General features: G+C 41.4%; 1 protein-coding gene, 1 long non-coding RNA gene and 1 pseudogene across 11 annotated transcripts in view; 2 read left to right on the forward strand and 1 right to left on the reverse strand.

Annotated features, from left to right (window-relative positions):
• The window catches only part of COBL (cordon-bleu WH2 repeat protein), a 334,049-nt gene that overhangs the window by 274,590 nt on the left and 33,578 nt on the right, over positions 1-25,881 (reverse strand). The window lies entirely within an intron of this gene.
• LOC143648826 (uncharacterized) lies at positions 2,124-17,354 on the forward strand. Of its 6 annotated transcripts, XR_013158829.1 has the most exons (6): positions 2,124-2,467; positions 5,869-5,963; positions 6,091-6,611; positions 12,468-12,534; positions 16,360-16,526; positions 17,198-17,354. It is a non-coding gene; the product is annotated as an uncharacterized LOC143648826 (long non-coding RNA). The 6 variants fall into 6 exon arrangements; XR_013158832.1 differs by lacking the exon at positions 6,091-6,611 and having other exon boundaries at positions 2,127-2,467; positions 5,869-5,959; XR_013158828.1 differs by lacking the exons at positions 16,360-16,526; positions 17,198-17,354 and having other exon boundaries at positions 2,127-2,467; positions 12,468-12,787.
• Positions 24,800-25,714, forward strand: LOC143678472 (large ribosomal subunit protein uL10 pseudogene; annotated as a pseudogene).

Genomic DNA, 25,881 nt, shown 5'->3' on the forward strand with positions numbered 1-25,881 from the left:
TGATGGTCTCAAGGAATGAGAGGTGCTGGTTCAGTTGTGTTGAAGAATGGGTCAGATAGGAGTCCAGCTAAGAGGAGACATGAGAAATGATGGTATATATGAAGAAACAGGACTGTAGGAATGTTGTGGCTGGGGACGGGACAGTGTGCAGCAGGTGGTGGTGGGCGGGGGTACAGGGAACCGGGTACAAGAGCTGGGACTTTATGACAGAGGTAACAGGAGATGCACGGAGGATTTCAGGAAGGGGAATAACATGATTGCTTTTGCATTCACGCCTGGAGGTATGAGGAGAGAAGAGAGAGATAATACCCCACCTTGACTGAGAACCCTCTGAGGGCATCTATCACCCTTAGAAAAAAAATTACAGCCATATATACATTGCCTACCTCTTCAAACTCACTTCTGCTATCCTCCCCACAGTGCAGCACCTCCAGCCACAATGACCACCTTCCCACTCCTCGTGCATGTCACAGTCAACTTTGCCTCTGGACATTTGCACAGGTTGGCCTTCAACCAAGCATGGCTCATGCCTCTCTTCATTCAGGTCTCTGCACTATGAAATTTCTAGATATATAGGTATAAAGTACTGGGGACAGGAGAGACCTTGTCTATCATATTTATGGCTATAGTCCTAGAGTTTAAAACATGGATGAACAATAGGTCCACAACAAATATCTATTAATAAATGAATGAATGAACGAAGATGAAACTAGCATTAGAAAACTGCTGTAAAGGTCCACAACACCAGGATGATTTTATCTGAACCAAGAAAATGGTAGTGCAACCAGATAGGTAGGAAAAAATACATTTGAAAGCTATGGAGGTGGAGGAGTTGTTGTGGTAAGTGAATGGTGGAATACAAGTTGGCTCACACACTTCCACCTTAGTTGACTAGGAGGATGGCGTGACCCCATTCATCAAAGCCAAAGCACACATTAGGTGGTTTGTGAGATGGGATAAAATGATAGAATGATAGATTAGGGTATAGGTAACTGTGTGGGTGACTGTTGAATTGTAGGAATATAAAAGTAGTAATAGTGCTTACAACAGGTCAAAAGCTATAGTCGGCTCTTTCCAGGGCTTATTAAGTTGTATCCTCACAACCCTAACCATAAAGAGATTCTCATTTACTCCAGATCACATGGCTGGAGAGTGGCACAAGACACCCAGGAGAATGCAAGGAATGGAGAGATGCAGGGTGTAGAGGAGACCTGGGGAAATACCAACATGTATGCTTGGGTAAAAGAAGAAAAGGACTCTCCAAAGAAGTTTGTGAAGTAGAAAGGCGGGAGAAACATGAGGGGAGAATCATGTCCAAGGAGCCCATAGGAAGAGGAAATTTCAAAGAAGAAATCGCTTCCAGAGACAGCAAGTCAAATAAGGACTGGGGTGACAGTGCTACAGTGGGGTGACTATGGGAAATTATCCCATGACTTGAAGAGTGAGTCCAGAGACAACTAGGGATAATGGCTCAATTATGTAGGGTAGGGCTTGCACATTCAAAGGAAGACTGGATTAGTAAAATCATGATGATCTGTGCCTATGAACTAATACAGCACCAAGATTAACATTATCCCCATAATCATCATGAAATAGAACTTTGAAAAACAAATAATGCCATCTAGCACATCAGGCATATGAGTTAAGATATACTTGTGTCAAAATCTTAATGAGTATTCGAAGAATCATCCACTAAGCAATTTTCTAGTAGCTGCTAAGTGCCAAGTCCTGAGACAGAAAAATGACCAAACTGCCCTCTGGTCTCCTAAGGCTTACAGTCTAATAGAAGAAGAGATGCAAACAAGTGGGTGAAGATTGCGGCTGGCCCTCAGAAGTTCCTTCAGGGCACAGAGAGGGCACAAAGACAATAATTCTCCTGGGGAGTCTGAGGAGCCACTTTGTGAAGAAGATGGCCTTTGGGCTGCCTGAGTTTTGAAAGATGAATTGGTGTTCAACTAGGTGGACAATTCAGGGCAGGGACGCTGTGAAAGAGCTGAGCCTGAGGCTTCTAGGGCAAGATGTAGGTGAGACGCCTCTTCCAAACTAAAACGGTTAGAATTTACATTGTCGCCAAAGACTATCGACCGTGGTGTCACAATGCACCCAGTGTAATAAGGAACATGTCACAAGGAACATTCTTATTAGCAACAAAGCTATAGTATATAGAACTACTACCAGTCACCAACATCAAGTGTGGTCCTGTCTGTAAACATCATCCATTAATTGTGCTCCTATGGGGAAGAAAATATCGAGAACCAGTTCTACACACCAACGCTCTTGGGAATGTGCACAGTACTTCTCTGAAGGGCTTCCTGAAACCTTTAGAGATCTGATTCAGTGAAGTCTGAGGCGGAACTCATGAATTATTGCATTCTCACAAGTTCCCGGTGGTCCTTACACTGCTATGTTTGTGTAGCCTAGTTATGCATAACAGGCAGAAGACAAATTGTCTAGCAGAAGGATAAAGGTCAGATTTGTATTTTTCAAAATTATTTTTGGTAGCAGCATGGAGGGGTGGTGTTTCGGTTTGTTAAGCTGCAGAAATGCAATATACCAGAAATGGACAGGCTTCTAACAATGGGAATTCATTAGCTTACAAGCTATAATTCTAAGGCCATGAAAATCTCCAAATTAAGGTATCAACAGGATAACAACATCTGGGACTCCTCTTCACATGGGAAGGCATGTGGCTGGTGTGGGCTGGTCCGTCTCTTCTCCGTTTCCTTGCTTTCAGCTTCTGGCTTCAGTGGTGCTCTCAGTTTCTACGGGTGTGTCCTTGCTCTCAGCTTCTCTGGGGGTTTCTTCTTAAGCTCTCTCTAGGCTTTTTTTTCTCTCATAAAGAACTCCAATAAAAGTCCTTTTTATTTATAAATCCTCCAATAAAAGGATTAAGCCTTGCCTTGAATGGGCTGGGTCACATCTCAATTGAAATAACCTAACCAAAGGTCCCACCCACAACAGGCCCATACTCACAGAAATGGATTAAGAGAACAAGGCTTTTTATGGGGTATGCAACAGCGTTAAGCCATCTCAGGTGGACTGGAAAAGCATGAGACCAAAAGCAAGGCTGCACGATGGGAACAGAATGGCAGTACCCATACAAGAAACACTGAGTCTCGTATAAGCTCCTGGACCCTGGCTGAATGGCTGTGGGGTGGTGGTGGTGCCGTTCACTGAGATAAGCCAGTGGAGAAGGAGTGGCTTGGGAGGACTTCTGAAGAGTTTGGCTGGACATGTCAACTTCTTACTCTCACAGCACATCTCTTACCTATCCTTCAGTAAATCATGGCGCTGACCCAACTGGCCTATATAATGTATCGTATTAACTAAGTCTCTTTACTCTCTGGGTCTCAATTTACCAAGCTACAAAATGAGGGGGGAGATGTTACTCAAGTTTCTTTCCAAATGCAGCCTTGGGCTTCTTGGTCACTGGAGGTGCTGCAGAAGCCACAGAAGAAAAAGGCATTCCCATCAGAGAGGCCTCCAGAGTCGGCCACCCTAAATAAGATCTCAAACTAGTTATAAGATCAAGCCTTTTTCATTATAAAGGGCTATTTGGGAGTTGGATTAAGGGTTAAGGGAGCTGATGACAGAGACAAGCTGGGGGGAAAAAACCTTTCATGATGCCATCTATAACTTTTCCATGGACAAGAAGGAAAAAAATTTCTTTTGAGAGGTAAACTGGCTGAAACATGTTTTTATACAGCAGCTGCAGGTTAACACTTCCTGCATTAATGGTAAATCGTGGCACTCAGCCTTAAGTGCTTTTAGTTGAAATTTCCACAGTTCTGAAGATAAGGAGTTTCCTTGGTGTGGCTATTGGGCTAGATTGGTTTCAGTACCAGCCAGTCTGACTTTAAGTTCAATATCCTGGACTGGAAAGGCAGGGCAGACATAACTGGCTAAACTAGTTTTGTTGGATTGTACTGCTGATTGTGACACAATCCTTCATGCCACTGAACACCTTTTTGGCAATTAGCAAACATTGTGTAATGATTGCCTACACAAGAAGCAGTCTGACATAAGGGCCATTGTCCCTAACTCAAATGAGGGAAAGAACCTCATATTTTTGGAATGCTAATTAAGAGTTGGTGCCATCCATTGTCTTATTTAATTTTCAGGGTGGCCCACAAGGTCAGTGCTGTCATTACCCCCATTTAATAGAAGATGAAACTGAAACTTAGATTAACTGTCAGAAGACAACATAGTAGGGAGTTGAACTCAATGCCCTCCCCTCTACGTGGGACCTAGCTCCCAGGGGTTTAAATCTTCCTGGCAATGTGGGACAGGACTCCTGAGATGAGCCAGGACCTGGCATCATGGGATAGAGAAAACCTTCTTGAAAAAAAGGGAGAAGATAAAAATGAGAAAAAATAAGGTTTCAGTGGCTCAGAGATTTCAAACAGAGTCAAGAAGTTACCCAGGAGGTTATTCTTATGCGTTATACAGATATTAATTTTTAGTTTATGGTGCATTGGAGTGGACAGAGGGAAATATTTGAAACTGTTGAACTGTGTTCCAGTAGCCTTGATTCTTGAAGACGATTGTATAACTATACAGCTTTTACAATGGACCGTGCGATTGTGTTTGATGCTCCTTTTATCCAGGATATGGGCAGATAAGTAAAACAATTAGGAAAAATAAATAGATAAGTAATGGGGGAAGAGGATAAGGAGTAAAAAAAATTGGGTAGGCCACGGTGGCTCAGCAGGCAAGAATGCTCGCCTGCCATGCCAGAGGACCCGGGTTCGATTCCCGGTGTCTGTCCATGTAAAAAAAATAAAATAAAAATAAGAAGTTGGGTAGATTGAAATACTAGTGGTCAATGACAGGGAGGGGTAAGGGGTATGAGATGTATGAGTTTTTTCTTTTCTTTTTTCATTTCTTTTTCTGGAGTGATGCAAGTGTTCTTAAAATGATCATGGTGAGGAATACACGACTGTGTGATGATACTGTGAGTCACTGATTGTATACCTTGAACAGACTGTATGCGTATGAAGATTTCTCAAAAATAAAAATAAAAATATTTAAATAAAAAAAGACAATGTAACTGGTTAGTGATGGAGCTGGGACTCCAGTCCCTGTCTGTCTGACCTTGGCAGCCAAGCATCTAAGTCACAGCCTCCCCAGAACACAGGGTCAAAAGTGCAGGGATGGAGAAGGGCTAACCACCGAGGATCTGTTTGATGGCAAAAGTAGACCTAAGTAGTGAAAGTAAAATTAGTTAAAAAAAATTAAAATAAAAAAAGTAGAAATGGCTCAAATGTCCATCTCTAGGGGTCCAGCTGAATAAACCACGAGGCATCCACACAACAGAGTACTGTGCAGCCAAGCAGAAGAATAAGGAAGCTCTGTGCAAAAGATGTTATCATTATAAACACAATATATATAGGTTACTAGAATAAAAATTTTTTAAAACCATAGGGTTGCACAATAGGAACAGTGAACCCTATTTTACTAAAACTTGGACTACAGTTAATTGTACAATTATAAAAAGGTGCTTTGATCAACTTCAACAAATGTACCACACCAGTGAAAGGTGTTAATAATGGGGAGGTATACGGGAACTCTCTTTTTAGGTTTTCTATAAACCTAAAACCTCTCTAATAAAGGAAAATATATTTTTTTAAAAAGTAATCTCTAAATTTGAAGCAAAATGAATCTAATTATACCTTAAACTGGAGACATGATAACACTCCACTTGAGGGGTGAGTGAGGTATAGATGACACAAAACAGGATATGTTGTCAGGTATGTGAGGGTTCATTATTTTGTTGTCTCTAATTTATATATATATCTGCACACACATTTAAACATTCATATATATGCATATATATGAACTTTTCCATATTCAAACTTTATTTTCTAGTTGCAGGAAAGGAAGAAGTCTGAAGGGTCAACTCCTGTGTTCCTTCAAGTCCCAGGATCTGCAGAATGCCTCTCTGCTGTCTGCACGAAAGGCAGGTGATCGTGGCCCAAAGCTTTATCTTATCAACCACAGGCCCACTTCTGATGCCTCCCTCAAGACACTCTGTTCATGTCATCTGCAAACTCGAACAACAGAGTAATTCCTTACCTTTTTTATTTTCAGAGAGTTTCAACAGTCACATGCTCATCTGTCCCCGCTGTGCAGTGGCCATCTGAAGCCAGCAGTACTTACACTGCCCGGCACAGGAACTAGGGGTCACTGGTTAAGCGGCTCTGTAGGAGAGCTGAACGTGAGGAACTGCATTCCAGAGTTACCCCGGAGAGTGGGGGTGATCCCCCAGCCACTGATTCTAGCACTGGACCATGCCCAATGGTCAAAGGGCAAGACAGGTGATGAAAGCTGGCAGCCAAGATGATGGAGGTCAGAAAGATGACCAGCTAAGGGCTGGATGGTGGAGGGCCTCAACATGAGTTCACTTTGCTCAGCCAGGGATGCAAGTGGAGGTGAGACAAGTTGTTGCCTGGCCCTGAGAAAAGAGCTTATCTCGAGTCCAAAGATCCAGACATGTGTCCACAGAAAAGAGAGGAAGGAGTCGGTGTGGGGGAAGAGAATTCAACCTCAGCCAAAGATGCCTGAGAAGTCACCGGCTTTAAGAGAACCCTGGCACAGGATGGAAATACCTGGTGTGTCCAGGAGGGGAAGAAACTGAAAGGGGAAGAAGGGGTCCCTGTCCTAATTTATAGCTTCTCTCTGCCAGTTGCATGGTTGTGCATTTGTTTTGCAACTCCCTCCCAATTGCTATGGCTCACGTGCTTTGTATTATGAGTTCAAAGGCCACAGGGATTGACTGTCAGTCGACAGGCTTTCTGCCATATGAGAAAATATAAATTCACTAACACACCTTAAAGATTTCCATCACATGTGAGAACGCATCTCTGAATTTCTATGGAAATTAGGACCAAATGCAATTCAGCACACCAATGCTCCCCAGCCTTAACTTGCAATCCTCTTTCTCAGCAATATATAACCTTACAGCCCCCTTGAGAATTATTTAATACAGTATTTAATAATACACATCAGACTATAAAGGCACATTTGACATCTTTGTATTTAACAAGTGATGTATGCAGTTAGTACACTAATTTTATGAGACACAACCATTGTTGATAACGGCTGTACAAAATGTACAAATTGATCAATTATTTCATTTTTGAGTGGAAACCAAATGCATATTAAAATGAAGAATGAAATTTAGCTATGTATGATGAGCAAAAACTGCTCTTGTGAACTGAACTTTTGACATTTTCTTCTTTCCTTTGCTTTAAAAATTAACTGGCTCTTAATTTTAATGACAAAATGAGAAAAGGCTTTCTGACTGCTACTTGCAAATACTTTTGCACAAGTATGCAGTATTGCTTAAGTCTCTGCTCCCCACAAATGAAGAAATTTAGGACACAAGCACCAGCACAAGTGTTTTCAACTTGTTCTTTGAAGTGCTGTGGACACCTAAACCAAGAGACATGGCATGTTTGTTCAGATAATGCAACTTAGCCAGGAGGACCTTACAGCACATTTCCAAAATGAGCACCATTTTTACATTCTCTATTAAATAGTATTTTAACATCAATGTTCCTTCTACTCCTTAATTCTAGCCAGTAGATTATTATGGAGGCACATGAAATAATCTATGACTACAAACTAAAAGCTTATAAAACTGAACAGTGTTCAAGATTTCCAGAGAAGCTGGTGATAAAAAACACCAGAGTTCTGAGGCACCATCTCACTTTCTTAAAACATTCACTCACCAACCCTGTCCCTCCACATGAACGTGGAAGCCAGATGCAATTCAAAGTCAGGGGCACATCTACCTCAATAATGATTTCATCTACTAAAATTTGATATTTCACTACATAAAATTGGAAACCACTGCTATTTCCGTTTTTTTTTTTGATGAAGTAAAAGCTTGAGACGCCTTCCCAATCCCAGTTATAAGATGCTGCATTTGACTGACTCTTTGCACACATATATTCAGGCATCCACTTATGGCATTAAGTGGGGTCAGGCCCTCCAGGTGCACAGAAACCATGTGGAAACAAAATAAAAGCACGGGTCAAATCTAATTTCAAAAGTCACACACGCTGGTGAGCAGGCACTAAAGAGAAACAGAATCTCTAAAGCATGACACTATCTGAAAAGACTGTGAGCTTGTGCCCTTCATTTCTGTACATTTATTTACGTGTAAATCACCCACACACGTATTATATTCTGCTGATATGAAATATCCAAAGGTAAATCCATAGAATCATAAAGCAGATTGGTGGTTGCTAAGGGCTAGGGTTTGCCAGGGATGGAAAATGCCTGTAAATGGGTACAGAGCTTCCTTTTGGGGTGATGAAAATGTTTTGGAACTAAAAAGAGGCAGTAGTTGCACAACACTGTTAATGTACTAAATTGCCACCAAATTGAACATTTCAAAACAATTTTATTTTATGTGAATTTCACCTCAATAAATAGTAAAAAAAAATTTTCTGATAAAACAGCATACAAGCACAAACATTCTTAACATATATTCTATACATGGTGTACAGTGACTCACAATAGCATCACATAGCTGTGTATTCATCACCATGATTATATTTGTGAACATCTGCATCACTCCAGAAAAAAAAGAAAAGAAAAATGTCATACATACCACATCCCTTCACCCCTCCTTCTTATTGACCACTAGAATTTCCATCTACCCAATTTATTTTAACCTTTGTTCCCCTGTTATTTGTCTTCAATAAATATTTTGATGACATACACATACCAGCAGTATATTGTGAACATGACAGAAATTACATCAGACTAGAACTATGAACTACAAAAAATAAATATTCTCTTCCGGAAATCCGACGGGTCACGTGGCCTGCAACCTGGTGCACAATGAGGACTTACTCTAGGGAATACGTCAGTGAAAATGTCGTGCTCTGATCTCAGTGGCAGAAAAATGACAGCCCAGACAGCCTTCTTGTCTCTCCTCCCCTTAGGGCAGGGTCTCTGGTTCTGACCTGCTTGGTACTATATGTCATCTGGGTTGTCATTTTTGCCTGTCTCCAACAAAGAAACTTTTTCTTCGTATCTCCAAGAGTGAAAGTAACATGGGATGTTACCCAGACTAGGTGTTACAGAGCCAGGAATAGACCAGCGTTGCTTTAACCTCCCTGGTCATTGTCCTTTAAAGGAAAATACAGCCAATATACCCTGCAACGGGGTAATAATTTATTGGGAAAGCACAGTTCCACAAAGCATCTGTGCAAAAGCACCACCCACCAAATTTATAAAATCCATCACTAAAAATGTGCGGCTCTAGATTCTTAATAACGATGTATGTATAGAAATTGATTTCCTTCTAAAAAATACTCTTTGCTATCATACTTTCCCATAATGATAAGAAATATTAATGACAATAGCCCCAACTTTTTAAGTGTTATTTGGTCTCTGCAGTTCTAGAAAGTATGTGCATCATAATCCCCTTTCCCAAATTAAGTTAACAACACAAGACATCTTAATGAGATTCCCCAGAGGACAGCTTGAAGCAAAAGCTTATGTGCTGACATTTAATGTGGAGTGCAATCCCAAGGAGGCACGAGTGGGGGGGAAAGGGAGTCAGGGAGGGAGAGAGGGAGAGAAAATATATGATAGCTCATTATCTAACCACCTATAGCTTTGTGACAAGCTAGCTGCTTAAGTCACTTTACGAAGGCTCTAAAAAGCTACTGTGTCTCCAAGCAAACCATAGGGGTGTGGGGGCAGAAGAAAAACAATTTATACTCATAGCAAATGGGTCCCAAATCATCTCATACATCCATGGCCCCAATCAGAGAGGAGAAATGTGTGGTGTGGGATGAGGCCAAGGGGTGTCATGTGTGCTCATGAGTGACAAGATGCAGCCACTACTCTTGGTCCCTGGACTGTTATCAAAGAGGGAGCCCAGGAACAACACATCGCTAGGGCTGTTGAGCCAGGCAGCAAAGCCTGAAGGCAAGCGTGGAGCTGCAAACACATTGGATCTGCTACGGAGGAGGGGGCATGGGGGGGTGGGGGTGGGGCAGGCGTTAAATGATTTGCCCAAACCTGCTTCCTTGAACTCAGCACAGCAGGGATTCAAACTCAGAGCTAGGGTTTGAGCTTCTCTATTTCCGGTTGCTTCTCCAACAACGTTGTCTGTTGAGGATTGAATCGTTCCCCCCACAAAAGACAAGCTCCAGTCTTATCCCTGGGTCCTGTGGATGTGAACCCATTTGTAAATAGGATCTCTGAATGTGTTAGGGTGAGTCAGGGTGTAGATGTGATCCTGTTTGTAAACCTGATATATTGAAGATATTATTAATTAAGGTGTGGTCAAGCTGAATGGGGGGGGGGGGTCTTCATCCAAAGTGACTGGCATTTGCATAAGCAGAGGAAATCGGGCAAGAAGAAGCCAGAAGTCAGGGGAAAGCAGAGAAGCAGATACAAGGAGAGAGAGAGAGAGATGGCTAAGAGTTGGAGTATTGCCAGAATGCTACAGAAGCTGGATGAAAGCAAGATCTGCCAAAACCTGGATGTTGGGCTTTTAGTCTCCAAAACCATGAGATAATAAATGTTTGTTTTATCGTCAACCAGCAAGTGGTATTTGTCATAGCATCCCTAACAAACTAAGACTGTGTTGTTCGTGTGAACAGATAAGACTTAGCTTCAACTAAAGAAGAACAAATTCAACTGTTACTTTGTCTCACCATAATAATCCAGAGTCAGGAAATGGAAGTCATTTTTTATAGTTAATTTACAGAAACTTTCTATTCGTTTCCTCATGGCTTCAACAAGAAAACTGATGTTCACAGTTAAACCAATCCTCTTCATCAAAGAATCTCTGGTCCAGAAACACTATATGCTCTGTTTCCACTGATTAAAGATGTGGAAGAAAAATATCCACCAAAAAAAATCCTAAACTTGTTGAAAGTTGTACTTATACAGGACAGACTGTCCCCTTTATGTGCTGCTTTTCTTCCCCTCCAGCTGGGCTTAATCAAGTCGGTAAACTAAGAAAATATGGAGAAGCCAAAATGTTCCCAACATACACATTTCATCTGAGGCATATTTATACACTCTTGAAAACAGACTGAGGTTTTAAAGCACCTGTGTTTTCTTAGAAACATCCCTGCCAAGTGTAACCTGTGGACAATAGTGGACTCTGAGCACCTGTCTAAGCTCAAATAGCTGAGTCGGAGAAAAGTAAAATGCACCCTTTTAGGAGAGGAAGAGAAAACATTTACCCTAGAAAGATTTCTTTCTACAGCCTAAGGCAAAACTCAGAGCCAGGACTGGCTCTGAGGTGGTGAATAGCAAGAGTTCCGCTCAAGAAATACTTCAAAACAAGATTTTTTCCAAAGATGCAAATTCTTGGTTATAATCTTGAATTTCCTCAATACCTCCATTCATTCACATTTTTATTACTGTGTGCCAGGAAGTGCCTTCAGGAGTCTCAGGAGAAAGAGAGGATAAGGGAAGGTACAGTGAATTCTGGCAGAAAATAAAATCAGCAGTCCTCCACATCTGGCTTTCTCACACTTAAATCACTTTTAAAAGAGAACATGCTTTTCGATGGATAAATAGAGCTAAACAACTATGAACGCTCCTGGGAGGGATGGCATATTAACATAAATGAAATAACCATTTGGATCCTATCTTGGGACTGGGATTTAATAAGGAAATATTTCCAACGAACATTAGGAATATTAAAGGAGAAGAATAATTACAGAAACAGAAGATACACAATGGGAAATCTGAGAGACCCAAAGGTCTTTGTTCCTCAATATTGATGGCAATTTATTCAGCATTTACTATGCATCCAAACACATTTTATAGTCCAACTTTAAAAAGAAAAAAATATCAGATTTGAGAAATCTGCAAGAATGCATGTGTGTTCCCAAGACACGGCACTGAAATCTAATTAGTCTTTTGGTTAAATTTAATTATTTTTTACAGAGATGGTACAGGAGCCCATTAGCTAAGGAAGGTGGACTGGCCAATATTCCTCCTCCTCATCAATCTAAATCCTATTCCTTCTTTCATCTAAGCCAAGTCCATTTACTCCCAATCCTTGTGGAATGACTGGTCAGTTCTGACTGGGCGGAAGGGAGAGTCGGGGAAATTAGTGCACTGAAATCAAGTTTAGTGTGTCTAAGAACCACCTGGAGAGCTTCCAATGAATTTAGACTCCTTGGTGGATTCTGACTCCTGGAGATTTAAAAAGCACGTGGCTGATACTGATGCAGGTGGTTTGCTGAGCACACCCTGAGAACCAATGGTTTTAGCTAACATTGAGAAGGCAGGGGCCGAGCAGATGGAACTATTCTTGATTACAGGGCCTGACCTACTTAATTAACTTCAACCCACTTTCTGTAACATTTAAAGGCAGGTATTTTAAAGGATGGGCTGAAATTATGATGTCAGAATAAATGCAGCAACACTTGGTGCTAAGATAGTGGACTTGACTTGGATTGTTTTTGTTCAATTAGGTGCTCTATGAAGGCAGAGATACAATCTATCTCAAGAGTCCATGAAGTCCCAGGCCTCGATGTTTTTGTATGTCTGGCAAGATAAGAATGGTTTTTACAGTTTTAATGGCTGGGGGTGGGGAAGCAAAAGAAGAATAACACTTTGTGATACATGAAACCACATGTAATTAAAATGTCGGTGTCCATAAATAAAGGTTTACTGGAACCCAAACACACCCATTCGTGAACATCTTGCATATGATTGCTTTACATGCTGACACAGCTGAGACGAGCTGTCCTGACAGTGACATTACGGACTGCAGGGCTGAACATTTTTACTATCTGGCTCTTTGCAGAAAAAGAACTTGTAGATACCAAGAGGATTCTGCATTTAGATTTTATCACAATTATCACAAGAATTTAAATTCTTTGTGGGCTTTAGAGAAATTGAAACTGGAAACCATAGGCAATGAGATCTGGGTGTGGTTCTCTATCAAAAGACTGTAAAATAAATGTGAATGCATATTTCTGTGAAGCGTTTAATATTTTTAACCAAGTCATTCGATTAAGCAACCAGTCATTAGACCGGTCAGGTCAGATGGCTTCTATTGTGATATGCTTTCAGTTCCCTAAACTTCCTGCTGTTTTATGTGAGTATGCCTTGTTCATGCTACGACTTTTCCAATAGAGTAGATTTTATCCTCATTTTACAGGTGATGAAACTGAATCCAGGTTTAAGTAACATGGCAAGATCCAAGGGTGGGTACAGTCCCAGGCAATCTGACTCTGATACTAATAAAGTTACTCTATTATTCTGACTCCGGAAAAGCCATAACTCAACATTATTTAAAATGATAAGAATTATAAATACTTTTGCTATTAATACTCCACCATGGGCTATGCAGGGAGATAATCATTTACATTTAGAACTTTAAAATTGAAAATTCAGATTATTAAGAATTAAATATTCAGAAAGGAGACCTATCAAAGGATCTCTGAGATCCATTCTGGATCCTAAAATATCTGTGAAATTGCACTGAAGATATCCGTAACAATCAAATGCTCAAATACGCAAAGAGTTGCAGAAGTTGGACAAAAGGTCTTGAGCCATCTACTCAAACTTTGCTTTTCGGATGTTTTTATACATGTATATGTTTGGGGAAACATATACAATTTAATATACACAGTTTGTCTAGCACATCTTTCCCCCTTTGTGACCTAGCTTTCATCTATGGAACCCAGCAGCAATAAAAACATGCTTTTCTAGAAAGAAAAGTCAAATAATAAGCAATTGAAAAGTAAGCAAGGCATAATATATGAAGTGCCATTATTTAAAATTCCCTATTTGCCAAAAATAAACCCATATCTTGAATGACATTCCTGAGAAAATTAACCTAGATAATAGGGACTGAGACTGACTTACCTTCCCACATTTGCTTCTGCTTCGAGAGCAAAAATCACCTCCTTCATTGTTAGCTCTTGCCTATTTGAGTGGTTGGGTGACTACATTTACAGCATATCTGGGGTGGCTGTATGTATTTGGTATTTAAAATAGAGAATCTAAAACTGAATTATAGGTTTTGTCAGAGATCAAACTTTCACTTAGTTGAAAAGAGATAACCTGCTAAATAATTTTATAATCTAATACAAATCCCAAAATACTTAAACACTTCAGTCCTTCTGGAATTCCAACACCTCATAAAACTATTTTAGGTATTTATTTTTGAAAGCATCACCGAACTTCCCTAGTTCGAATACATAGAACTCTTTCCTCTCGTGATGCCAACTCTACCTGTAGCTCTTTTTCCCTTTGAAATGTAATTTTATTGTGATATATTCACACACTATACAATCCATCCAAAGTGCACAATCAATGGTTCACAGAATCATCGCATGGTTGTGCATTCATCATCATGATCAAATTTTAGAACATCTGCATTATCCCAGAAAAAGAAATAAAAAGAAAAAAGATAACAGCAAATACTCCATATGTCGTCTTCCCCCTTATTGACCTCTAGTATTAGATTCTACCCAATTTCAAGACATACAATAAAGGTGAGCTAACTGAAACAGATACACAGATCAGAGGAACAGAATGAAACATCCAGAAGTATATCCATACAAACATGGGCAACTAACTTTTTTTTTTTTTGCTTTATAGCTGTACAATCATTATCAAAGATCAAGGTTATTGGATTACAGCTCAACAATTTTTGGTATTTCCTTCTACCTATTCTAATACACAAGAAACTACAAAGAAATACCTATATAATAAGACAGTGGTCATAATCATTTGTTAAATCTGAATTTCTCCATTACATCTTATTCCTCTCATTCTACCAATAGCTCTTTGACCTCAGTCTGCCAATAAGTGTGCTCCCCTTCACTCATTTGTTCTTGGCCCTCTTCTCTTCCCTTACCTATCTATACCCCTCTCCTTGTGTCATATGATAGATACCACAACCTCAAATACGACCTTCTTCACAGTAACTCCCAGGTCCATGTCTCCAGCCCAGGCATCTCGTTGCTCCTCCAGCTTAGGATTTTCATCTGCCTGATATGTATCTCCAAGTTATCTCGGTTCTTTACAGCAACCCCTGCACCCTCCCCACCTCAAGTCTTTAAACTCACATCCAACCTTATATCAACATCTTCCCGCCCAAAATATTCCTTTTCCTAGGTTCTGGGTCCCTGTTAATGTCATCAACACACTTATGGCCTTGCAGGCAAAGTACACTAGTCACTTTCAGCTGTCTTTGTTGCCCCCACTCCAAGTCTGTTGAATGCCTCTTTGTAAGGACCTCAAATGTGACCCTGCTGGTCCATTCTCACCACGCTGCAACTCCAGTTGAGCTCCTCTTTATCTTCTGTCTCCAATATTATTACAGTGGGCTCCACATTGCATTCCTCCTCCTAGTCTTTTGCTTTTGAGTATTAAATAGCAGCCAAATCAAGACCGTTTACCATTTGTAAAGGAAGGAAAAAGACAAGCCACCCGGAGTGGATGTCTGTATATATGACATGTAAGCATTTAAGAAAATGTTGACACATACACAGTAACTGTACCCTGGAAAGCTCAAGCTAAATGGCTCAGTTGAAATACTGTCATGTTCATCTTTGAGCAGAATGTTGTGCACAGCTTCAAAATGTTCCTTCAAATTTGCACAGTGCGTGACTTATATAAACAACTTTCATGTAGGAACTCCAAGTTCAGGGACATCTTGCCTTATACCACAAGCTCATTCTACAGAACATGAGCATTAGCCCTATTTTTCTTTTAAACCAGAATATTTTTAATGCAAGACATATTTTAAGGGACTTCTGAAATATATTTATTAAAAGGAATTCTTTGATGCAAATAACTTGACTTGGTTTTTAGGTCTGCAAGTTGATATACACTGCTTTTGCCTGAAGTGGAAGACGATGATATTAGCCTATTAAAAATAAAAATAATCTGGCAGAGTACTTCAATTAAACTCTTTTCTGCCTGAGCCTCCAGCTTCCAGTAGGACAGAGCAAGGATAAGTGAGACAGGCAGGGCTGAAGTGAAGGGAAGATATTCCCGGGCAGGTGGAGAGGGAAGCATATGGAAGAGATAAATATTTGTTCCACTCCAGAAAGCAGACAACAACTGGGAGATGCCAGGGCACGGCAGCTGGGAGAGGTGCCAAGGCTGGCCGTATGAACAGCCAGGTGTGCAGCAGGATCCAAGCCTTCCTGTCCACAGAAAGAGACTCTCTGGGACATTAGGTAGATGCAAGACTTGACTCAATTTTTATCGAAATTAGGAGGTGAAAATCACCGTGACCACTTACTGGTTTCTCTCTCTACCAGCAATACTGTATGAATTCAAAGAAAGTTGTCAGGGTAAAGTTCAGAATTCCAATTTTGTAATCAGAAACTTTTTCTTTAGATTGTTAGGAAGCATACCAAAGTGACAGGATTATCTGGTTGATCTGGATTTCCAGCCCCTGAAGCCCACAAGCCCATCTGTCTCACCACTTTCCAGAACAGATATGTGGAGAGGAAGACGGCAGGGGAGCAAGACTTTCCAAGAGAAAGCAGCTGCACTAAATACTGGTGTGTGTGTGGGGGGAGGGTCCTTGAGAGAAAATGCCCCCCCCAAAAAACCAGAAACCAAGTATCCTCATCACCAACGAACAGACTGGCAAGGAGAGATTTGGGAGACAAAATGACACAGACATGGAAGCTCTTAGCAGCTGGCCATTCATTAGGGTCTCCCAGGAAACTTTTAAAAAACTGGTTCCCAGCCACACCCCTCTCTCCTAGCCTGAATTCCTGTAGAGAACCCAATCCCACCCCGTCTCTGTTCCATATTGGGGCGCTTCCTCACCCAGCCACAAGCTCAAGCCCTATTCTGCATGCCTGGCCAGTGGCAGCAAAATAACCTTATACCTATATCCATTACGAGGTCTCTGGGAATTCCTGGGACACCTCCACCTGGCCAACCTTCCATCATAACAAAATGAAAAAACCAAGAATCACCTCAGCAGGTGAGAACATCCATCTTTCACCACCATCACCATGAAAAATAACTCTCTCCCCACCTTTTGATGAGAATGAGTGTGAATTCTGACTAAAATCTGTTGCCCAACCCCTTTCCCGCTTCCATTTTCTTTTTCCTTTATTCTCACCAACTAGGTTTTTGTGGGTTTGCCTGTTTTAATGAAGAAACCCTTATCTCCTGTTTTTTGTCCTCTGATGGCGATAGGCCTCATTCTTTTCCATAGGAAACGCCTCTGGGTTTCTACAAGTAAATGTGATGGCTTCAAACCCTGGGAGGAAGAGCTGTTTGAAGAAGCAAACATCAAGTGACATCACACAGCTCATGTATGCATTTGGGCTGAGAAGCTGTGCACCTTTTTTTGGCACCAATAAATGATGAATTCTAAGGAATCCATTCTAATTAGCACTCACAGACTGGGGCTGAAGGCAGGACACCCCAAGCAGTGCATTTCAAACCTGTCTTATGATGCTCCTTTACTTCACTAAAAGCTAATTGTTAAATAGAGGCTGGAGCTTCTCTTGACAGTAAAAGCTGTGCCCATGTGCTCCTTCGCAGCTTCCTGGGCACAGCAGCATAGACTGGAGGCAAGCCCAGCCCTGGAGCTCCTACCAGGGAAGGGGAGGGTGACTGCCCTTCTAGAAAGGGCATCACAAGGTGGGATCCGCCGATGAAGCTCCTGCCGGGCAAGCCTGGCCCGTGTGCAGGGGCCACAGGTACAAGTGTCTGCCTTTGCCCCCTGGGCCCTACCTGCTCAGGCTTTCTTGCTTTTTAGGTGTTTCTGGCCCGTCACCAGCACTAGCCCTTCTGATTGATTCATTCACCCTTTCAACAAACTCATGACGATTTAGAGAATGCCAGGCAAGGTGAAGGGTGGAGGGGATGGAGGGAAGGGAGACAGAGCCACTCTCAGTGTGCCCAGTGGCCAGCAGGAGGGCGAGAAGGCAGTGGGCGCTAAGGCAGCTGGGGGAAGGGTGGTCTGAGCGGGGATCCCGCAGAGCGAGGGCAGGTAGGAAGGTGCACCCCAGAAAAGGGAATGGAACCCAGAAGCCACTGTAAAGCTGGAGGTAAGAGGAGAGGGGACAGAGCCAGGTGGAAGAGGGTCTCAAGTCCCAGAAAGAGTCTGGCTTTTACCATATAGAGGAGAGGGCGTCATCTTATAAATAAATACATAAATAAAGGAAACCTTCTGCAGATAGGGGTTTTAAAATGCAGCAAAAGGCTATAGTGAGGGAGGCAGACTTGATTGTTACACTGAAGGTAAAATCTGGATGTGGTTAAACGGGGGAATGTTAGGTTGTATATATGATAATAGAATATATTTAAGAAAAAATCCACTGTGTCAGTTTGAAAGTATCATGTAGCTCAGAAAAGCTGTGTTTTAATCCTGATCCAATCTTCTGTGAGCAATGTAATCCTGATTCAATAGTGTAAATCGAGAAATTTGATTAAATTATCTCCACAGAGATGTGACACACCCAATTGTGGCAGTGACCTTTTGATCAGATGGAGATGTGAGTACACCCATTCCAGGTGGGTCTTGATTAGTTTACTTGACTCTTTAAAAGGGGAAACATATTGGAGAAAGCTCAGAAACAACAGAAATGACAGTAACCTCAAAGCAGAGCTGACACAGATGCCAAAACTTGGAGAACAGAGACTCGGATATCTGGAGATGCCTGGAACCCAGCAGACAGCACCATAAGATGTTAAGCAAGCCAGAATCTGGAGAGAGCCATAGAAAGCCAAGAGATGAAGGCCAGCCCTGGAGAGCCAAGTGAGGAACCCCCACATGAACAGAGGCTGAAAGCAAAAGAGCCCAGGAATAAGGGACTGGCAGATGCCAGCCACGTGACTACCCAGCTGACAGAGGTATTTCTGACCCATCGGCCTTCCTTGAATTAAGGTATCTTTCCTTGGATACTTTGGTTGGACATGTCCATGGGCACAGAACTGTGACCTTGTAACTTATTATATTCTCCTTTTTAAAAGCCATTCCAGTTCTAGTATAACACGTTCTGGTAGCTTGCAAACTAACACATCCATGGAACCTGCACTCACACAGTGAACCTTAAATTAAACCATGGACTACAGTTAATCGTGTAATTTTTAAAATGTGCTTTCATCAATTGTAACAAATGGACCACACCCATGCAAGATCGTATCAAGAAGTCGGTATGTGGGAGGGAATCCTGCAATTTATGCCGGATTATTCTATAGACATACAACTCCTCTAATTAAAAAAAAAAAAAAAGAGGAGGGCCTGAACCAGCTCTCCCCTTCTGGCTCCTGCGAGGCAGACAGCGGGGCTGGCTGAGGAGCCAAGCATCCTTCCCTAGGGAGTGAGCCCTACTGTCAAGAGGCCCAGGGTGAGATCTTTGCTGCTTCCAAAATGGCCAGAAATGCTCTGGGAACCATGTGTTAGAGTTCTCTAGAGAAACAGAACCAGCAGGAGAGATCTGTAAATATGAGGTTTATAAAGGTGTCTAACATAACTGTGGGAATGGAAGAGTCCAAAATCCATAGGGCAGGCTATGAAGGTAGTGGCTCTGATGAAGGGTCTAGATGAACTCCACAGGAGAGGCTCGCTGGCTGAAGTAGCAGTGAAAGAGTCTCTCTTCTTCCTAAAAGGCCTTCAACTGATTGGAATATCTCACTGTAGGAAACACACCTTAGTTGATCTCAGATGTAATCAACCACAGATGCAATCAACTGACTGATGATTTAAGACACCAGCCTCTGGTTTATCAACCAGCCATGAAATATCCTTGCAGCAATACTCAGTCCAGTACTTGTCTGACCAGACAACTGAGCAGGATCACTTGGCCAAAATGAATCTAACCAAGCGAACACCCCTCTGAGCCAAAACTGGTCAATCTGCTCTTGTGAGGTTACAAAGGGACTGCGGGGGTCAAGCACTGTGCCTGGGACACTTGCCCACAGTTTGAAGGGCAGGTGTATAAGCTCCCAGTTACCCTCAGAGTCAACCGACCCCCAACCCCAACCCTGGCAGTGTCTGCAGGATTGAGCCCACATGTCCCCTGCTCCATCGCTTTCCTTCTCTAACCACTTTTACCACTGGTTTCCCTGGAGAGCATCAAGAGTAAAATCCCTGTAAGAACTGTTTGTTAAGCTTCCCAGCCCCTTAAAAAAACGAAAGAGAGGAGTAAACTCATGAACAGTGCTTACGAGTCTTCTAGCCTGAAATTATTTTAAGCCTTTTTGATCTTAAAAATTCATGGAAGTAAGTCTTTGCTTAATGGGTACAGAGTATTTGTAAATAAAAAACTGACAAAAAAAAAATCATGGGAATAAATGTGTGTTATGTAGATCTCTTAATAAATCTGGTATTTAAAAATCATGGAAATCGAATGTTTATTTCCAGGTAACTGTGTCAGCCTGTTAAATCTCTCAAGTTCTAAAGTAAACCTCCATCATTTCAGTGGGAAATAAACATTTACTTGAAATGTTTCTTTCATCCCTTTCCTTCCTTTCCCTTCTTCTTCTTTTATTTAAAAAGAGTTCATTTAAATGGCCAAGGAGGTGGCTAGTGTGGCAGAGGTGTTAACTATATCCAGGGGGATTAAGCAAAGAAATAAAAACATTAAAGATAATGAGAACCATCTTTCTAGATGCCAGCAAAAGGAGTCACAAATATGGAAATGGGAAGACTGAGATCAATCAATGGTGTCAGACCTGGAGGCATCTGTGTGAATCCATAAATGCGTATATTTCACTCTGAGAGAGAAATACAGATATGTACCTACCTATGTGGATATACATAGATAAATATATATGAATATAAGAAGGCGGAGAGAAAGCATGGCAAAACAATTGTAAGTGTTTGCAATTAGGGAGGAAAGGCTACAAGGGAATTCTTTGTGCTAATCTTGTAACTTTTCTGTAAATCTGAGATTGTATTAAAATAAAGTTAAAAAATATATTGGTTGAAAATGTACTCTCAGGATTTTATTTATAAGCCGTGGAGAAAGGACCCTTACATCCATGTGATGATAATGGGGATAATTTCTGTGTGATTCCCAAAGCCCACAGGCAGTTAGAGCAACTCCGCAGCACCCACCCTCCCTCTCCTACTCCTTCTCAGCTTCTCTCATTCTCTGGCTAAGCTCACGGGCTTCTGATTTTTCTATCACTGTCTCTCTGTCTTATTCCAACCTCTGGCTTTCTTTCTGATTCCATCCACTAACTGACCCTCCAGGACACTCCTCCCTTCCTCCCTCCCGAACTCTTTCCTTTTCTCTCTCTTTCCTTCCTTTCTCTCCTGTTCTTCCCTCCCTTTCCTCTTTCTTTCTCCTTCCTCTCCTGTCCATCTTTCCTGCAAACCAAATACAGAATCCAATTTCCTAATGGGCTGAAATGCCTTTTAAATTAATTATTCAGAAAGTATAAGTTACAAACATCTAGGAAGAATTTGAGAAACTTTATTATTTGAAATAATTTGTTAAATTTTCCTAAATTAGATTTATGCTGACATTTTAAAATTTTAGAAGTAAATGAGCAAAGAGGGTTTAATTTTTCTCTCTGAACAAAAAAACCCTAAATTATTATTTTTTTATTTCATAAGTGTCCTTTCTGCATTCTTTGTGGATCACTTGTTCTTAGTTTTTAAAAAAATGACTAAAGTTCTGACTAACTTACCAATAATGACCCATGTGTATAGAACTACTAACAGCAGGGATGGATGGATGGATGGATGGATGGATGGGTGGGTGGATGATGGATGGACAGATGCATAGATAGACTAATGGGCATACAAACAGACTGTAAGATAGAGACTAGGACAGGACATACTTTCGCCATTGCAGTTTCTGCACAATCCAACGGAAATGTTCACAGCCCTGTTCTTATAGAGTTGCTAGAAAAACTCATATCGGGAAAGCTCCAAGCACACAACCTGATATATAAGAAGCATTCAATAAATGATAGCAGGTGGGCAGGCAGACCATCTCACTTCTAGTCAAGGTTCTCAAAATACTTTCTGAACTCCCAGCAATATTCCAAACCTGCCTCTGAGGAACTGGAAAAGTGAGAGAGGACGTATTTTCAACATTCCAGGACATATCAGTAGATCAGTTTCATGTTATTTATTGATCTCTTCTCTGTGTCTAAACACGATGCAACTGAGAAAGACATAAAAATAAGAAGTGTGGTCCCTGGAGAGTCCTAAACTTATTACAATCATATTTCCGAATTAAAAAACATACTGGCTGACCTTGAGTGCCAGCGCTGCAAATACTAGAACTTGAACAGCCAGATCAAATGATAAATAAATTTAGAAGCTGCACATTCACAGATCTCCCACACATGCACATACCCCGAACTGGGTAAATTTGATCCGGAGAGGAACTTAATTGGGAGCGAGGTCTGAGTAAGAACATGCATCCTAAGAGCACAGAGGGCAGAGGCCGAGAAAGCAGTCCCAATTCTGGTGACACACACCCCCTTCTTCCAGCCACACCAAGAGACAACTGTGCTATATTTAGACAGGCTCACGATCCCAGACGGTGAAGCCAGCAAGTTACAAATCAGCCCCTTCTATGTGCTCTTCTTCCAAAGACAAAAAGAATAACAACACAAATAACAAAATGAAAACCACTGCTATAATTCAGAGAGTAGGGGGAAAAATCTCTCTAATATGCAATGTCTGTTTTTCTAGACGATTTTAATTTGGAGAAAATTGACAATTACAGAAATAGCGAAACGCTGAACATGCTGAGCTTTTGGGCTCTTTATATGCTGCACATTCTGACTAATCCCTGTGCTCCTACAACATGCAACCGACTGCAGAAATGCTTTCCTCCCAAGACACTTGTGGTCCTGGAAAAATGATACAGCTGTTGTCATACTCAGGTTACCCTCAGATCCCGCCCTGTGTACCAGCTAAGCACCGAGGAGCTAATAATGATATGGCTTAGCTTTTTAAAAGCCCAATGATTTATTGAGAGGCCACATGGCAAATTCATGTGGAAGGCATGGTACACATTTTAAGGGCATCATGAAGTTTCAGCATCTTTAAAACTACCTACTAAAGCAGAGATAATTCTAATAAGGGATATAGAACTTAGAAAACATATGGAAGAAGCTAATTAACAGCTAGGTCCCAATTACTAAGGAATAAACTAATTGTATGGCATTTACTGGGTGAACTTCTCTAATGTGAGCTATCATTTCTATGATAATTTTATTTCTTCTCTGTTTTTTAAATAAAATACCCAATTATCTGAAATTTTCAACTATGTTTTTCCAAGCCGTCCAATTACGTTAATGTGAGATCCTGTGGTATATGCATTTTGACACGTGTATATTAAAAGAAAAAAGGAAAGGGTTCAGGCAGAATAAACAAACTCCACCCTGTCTCTCCACTGAATACAGCCATTAAACCTGGACAGATGGCATGGAACAGCTATTTAGGGACTCTGAAAATAAAATAGTAGCAGATTGATGGAAGAAGACAAGAATTTGAAGGACCACCAAATTGGCAGTGAGTTTACCATTTTTGTTTCCAAGACTGGACTCAATACAGCTTAAAATATAGAAGTGGGCAATGGTCCAGACAGAGAAAGCTCCAGGGAAACCCCCTAGGGCTGGCTCAAAGAGAAGGGAAGGAGCTCTCTGAGGCTCAGAGAAAAAGGGAAGTTCCCCATATATATTCTTTTCTCTGTTCTTTTGAGCCCTAGTCCCCAAGCAATCCTGAGATGGCAGACGTGGCATGACAACAGTGGCAGCAAACTGGGATCGTAGGAGCCTAAAACTCTAAGGGAAGCAAATTTCCAGGTCAGAGAAGCTAAGGTCCCAAGAGGGTAGGGCACTCCTGTTGCTTTTTTCTCTCTTCTGCTCCTTGGCCCTTGAACTGGGCACAAATTCAGTAAGTACCCAGCAAAACAGGGCAGATAAAGCCTGGTTTTCTGCTAGAGGACAGAAGAGGAGGCCCAGGGAATTGGAAGACACTGGAGAGACTGTAGCAAGGGAGTAGCTTGGGAAAGCAACCCCATAAAGTTGTCTATGACTTCTTGGGCTCATTCAGAAATTACATCAGTGTGGTCCTGACCCATAATAGCATACAATATGCTTAGAGAACTGAACTTTGAGACAGACCACCAACCAGGACCCACACTGGGACCGGGTGGCACATAGAAAAGAGCTGAATAGGACTGCAAAAGACTTGTAAACAGACACTGAAAGGACAAACATGGAAGACTTGTCAGAAATTTCAGCATGAATTTGACTGTGTTCAACTGCCTGGTAAAACAACAATACCAAACTCTCCACAAGATTTAAATAAGAACGAGAGTATTAGAACACAACATTTAAAATGTTTACGAATGAATCCAAATTTACTCATTATATAATGAACCAGGACAATCTTAACGCACATGGGAAGAGAAAATCAATAGGCCACACAAGATGAATCATACATTGGAGTTATCTGCCAAAGATCTTAAAGTAACTATTATAAAAATGTTCCAAGAAGTAAGAGGAAGTATTTTAGAAATGAATAGAAACATAAGCAGTTTCAGCAAAACAAAAACAAAAACAAATAAAACGGAAGATAAAAAGAAGAACCAAAGGAAATTTTAGATTTGAGAAATACAACAAATGAAATTAAAAAAACCCATTGGATGTGCTCATTAGCAAGATAGAGATGACAGGAAAGACTTACTGAACGAAAAAAAAGCAGAAAAATATCTGAAGAAATAATGGCGAAAACCCTTCGTAATTTGGCAAAAACATAATCTACAGATTTGGAATGATCGGCAAGCCCAATACTGGATAAATACAAGGAAACTCACACCCAGAGATACTCATCATGAAGCTGCTTAGAACTAAAGAAAAGGGACACCTCTCTGCAGGTGTCCTCGTGAAAGTGACATCAGCTTTAAACCCTGTGTGGCAATTCCTGGTGCACCACTGCAATGCCAGGGAAGCTAGGGCGACCTGGAAGTCCAACTACTTCTTTACGATCATCCAACTTCTGGATGATTATCCAAAATGCTTCACTGTGGGAGCAGACAATGAGGGCTCCAAGGAAATGCAGCAGATGCACTTGTCCTTCCGGGCGAAGGCTGTGGTGCTGAACACCATGATGCACAAGGCCATCCAAGGACATCTGGAAAACAACCCAGCCCCAGAGAAACTGTTGTCTCCCATCCAGGGGAAAGGGGACTTTGTGTTCCCCAAAGAGGACTTGACTGAGATCAGGGACATGCTGATGGCCAACACGGTGCCAGCTGCCACCCCTGCCAGTGCCATTGCCCCATGCGAGGTCACTGTGCTCACCCAGAACACTGGTCTGGGGCCAAGAAGACCTCCTTCTTCCAGGCTTTAGGCATCACCACTAAGATCTCCAGGGCCACTATCAAAATTCTGAGTGATGAGCAGCTGATCAAAACTGGAGACAAAGTGGGAGCTAGTGAAGCCACACTACTGAACATGTTGCACATCTCTCTGTTCTCCTTCAAGCTAATCATCCAGCAGGCATTTGACAAAGGTAGCATCTACATGTACTTAGCATCCCAGAGGCTGCACTCTCACTTCCTGGAGGGTGGTCCATGATGTTGCCAGCAAATGCCTGCAGATTAGTTACCCAACTGTTACATCAGTACCCCATTCCATCATCAATGGGTACAAGCAAGTTCTGGTTTTATCTGTGGAGACTGAATATACCTTCCCACTTGCCACAAAAATTAACAAAGATATCATAGTAAAACACACAGTAGAGTAATTAAAATAGGCTATTAAAAATTTTCAAATAACCCCCCCAAAAAAGGCAGGAAAGAGGAGACAAGAGTGAAAAAACATGGAACAAAGAAAAAAATAAAAATTAAATGATTGACCTAAATCCAAAAATGTCAATAAAAACTATAGATCAAAAGCTCTCATTTATGTAAA

The sequence above is a fragment of the Tamandua tetradactyla genome, chromosome 1 (assembly GCF_023851605.1).
Source record: "Tamandua tetradactyla isolate mTamTet1 chromosome 1, mTamTet1.pri, whole genome shotgun sequence".
Classification (NCBI taxonomy): Eukaryota; Metazoa; Chordata; class Mammalia; order Pilosa; family Myrmecophagidae; genus Tamandua; species Tamandua tetradactyla.